The following is a 2,690-nucleotide window of genomic DNA, read 5'->3' as shown; positions in this document are numbered from 1 at the left end:
TAAGAATGTGTCGTGGCTACAGCACAACATCCACCGCTGCCCTACAAGTCATCAATGGGGAATTGCCACTCGACCTACACCTAAAAGAGATAATGTTCTTGTACAAAATAAGGAGAGGTATACCGTTTACCTTCGAAGAGATGGTTTTCACTCAAACGAGCAATAGGCCGAAATCAAAAAGAACAATAAGAACAAAAATTCTAGAAGAGTGGCAACAAAGGTGGATGAAGACAAGTGCGGCAGAGATAACAAAGGAATTCCTCCCTAGCGTAGTGGAAAGAATGAACATGTCCTGGATCAAGCCCAACCACTACACAGCCCAATTTCTCACGGGACACGGAGACTTCAGGGAGAGATTGAACAGCTTTCGACTGGCGCCTGACCCCTGGTGTGAGTGCGCACAAGAGGAGAGCGAGAGCTCGAGGCATGTCCTGATGGAATGCAGCTTAAACGAGGATGTGAGAAGCGAGACCCTACTGGAACTCCAAGCAAGAGGCGAGTCCTGGCCAAGGACCCTAGATCAATGGACAAAAGAAGATATCTACAAAGACTTCGAAGATCTGTGCAAGAGGATCTTGAGAAGAAAAGAAGAAAGAAGGGCACAGAATGCCTGAACAGGAAATCACTGAGATCTAGTCAATAACCAAAGCACATTTAGAAATGCAGTTAAACTGTAGAACACTCAGTAAATTCTAGTCATTACCAAAGAATACTCAAGAAACTCTAGTAATTACCAAGGAACCCTCACGAAACTCTAGTCTTTAACCAAAGAAGAAATACGATACCCGCTTTACAGGTATCAGTAGGAAGATAAACAAGCTGGCAAGAGAACAAAGACTCAATACGACCAGTGCTTTTAAGCCGGCAGCCCACCTCCTCGAGGTCCCCGCTGGGCAACGTAAGTCCCCCACCCTTCACTCTTGTGCGTTGGGTGAGGGACGTGCGGCTGAGTGGCTGCTGCACTTTTGTGGTAGGTCCACCTGCTTAATGACCGCAGCAATGCGCGAGAGCGGGGTGTTAAGCTCTATAGAGAGATAGATCAAAACCAGGATATGGAGGAAACTCCGAGGAGCCATTTAACAACCATCTGTCCCTATCTACTATTTAGCGAAGCTACTGACACGGGTACCTTGTCGCGTGCAGCATTTGCAGGGTCGGGTTTTCCGGCCGCACGGATCAAGGTGCTTTCTGGTAGCATGCGCGGAAATATGAACGTCCTCGAAGTCGGGGCGACTGCCAGTCGTCTTGGCGCGTGCTGAATGGATACCGGCCGTCTTCAATCCCTGTTCCTTCACGTGGAAGGTCCGTGGGGGAAGGCGGTGTCGGGCTAACCATACTACGCTTTAGAGCATCACACACCGCACTCTTTCACTTTTCAATGCTTATTGGTTTTGCGTCGTGCCACGTCTTGACGTAGCGCTAGTCTTGCGTTACGCCGCATCTTGGATGCGGCGCTTTCATTTAGCGTCTTTTTGCGATAGCATTGTGGGGTGGGGGAGTTGTGAGGTGTGTTACTCCGGCAAGTCATGCGTACGGACTTAGTCGCGGGAGGCGCGTTTCGCGTGCGCGGCCTAGGTAATGCGTACGGACTTAGAGCAATGAATGACGAAGGATGTCTTCTGTAAGGGCTGAGAGTTCTGCGCCACGCCTGATGGGTCACGTGGGTGATTCACTTGGGCGTGCGTCTGGCGCCATCTAGCAGCGGGTTAGTGCAATTGACCGGCCACCACCGTACGCGATGAGGCAGCGTACTTTAAACTTAAAAGCCTCGCCTCGCTATCAGTCGAGCTTGGAGCTGCTCGTACAAACTAATCTTCTTAGAGGGACAGGCGGCGTCTAGCCGCACGAGATTGAGCAATAACAGACCTGTGATGCCCTTAGATGTTCTAGGCCGCACGCGCGCTACACTGAAGGAATCAGCGTGTCCTCCCTGACCGAAAGGTCCGGGTAACCCGCTGAACCTCCTTCGTGCTAGGGATTGGGGCTTGAAATTTTTCCTCATGAACGAGGAATTCCCAGTAAGCGCGAGTCATAAGCTCGCGTTGATTACGTCCCTGCCCTTTGTACACACTGCCCGTCGCTACTACCGATTGAATGATTTAGTGAGGTCTTCGGACTGATGCGCGGCAATATGTTTACTACGTTGCCGATTGTGCCGGGAAGATGACCAAACTTGATCATTTAGAGGAAGTAAGAGTCGTAACAAGGTTTTTGTGGGTGAACCTGCGGAAGGATCATAAACGTTCTTGCACTCCCGCTCTGCTGCCACTGTTGCGGCAGTTGCGCGGAGATAAACAAGCACCGACGTGTATCTTTTGTCGATGCGCGATCGCGCGTCTCGCGGCCCGCGATCGCCATCGACACTTGCGTCTTCGCGTGAAACCGCTGCGCGCGCTTTCTTACGCTGTTTTTGGTTTTTTTGTCCGCGTGGTGTTGTTGTGTGTGTGTTCACGCACACACACACGCGCGCACGGACTTTTTTTTGGGTTTTCTGCTTTCTTTGGTTGTGCTCGGTTTCCTCATGCGATCATCGAGATCGAGAGAGAGAACAAAATTGAAACACGAAAGAAAGGATAATAGAAAACGACGATAAAAGAAAACTTTGCGCTTTTTTCTTTTTTTTCGAAAAAGAAAAAAAGAAACGAACGTTTGATTTTCTTTCGCTCTCTTTCTCATCATCCGTCTCTGCG

This window comes from Trichogramma pretiosum, unplaced genomic scaffold (genome assembly GCF_000599845.2).
Source record: "Trichogramma pretiosum strain Unisexual culture from Peru unplaced genomic scaffold, Tpre_2.0 scaffold71, whole genome shotgun sequence".
Classification (NCBI taxonomy): Eukaryota; Metazoa; Arthropoda; class Insecta; order Hymenoptera; family Trichogrammatidae; genus Trichogramma; species Trichogramma pretiosum.
This window is presented reverse-complemented; position numbering follows the sequence as displayed.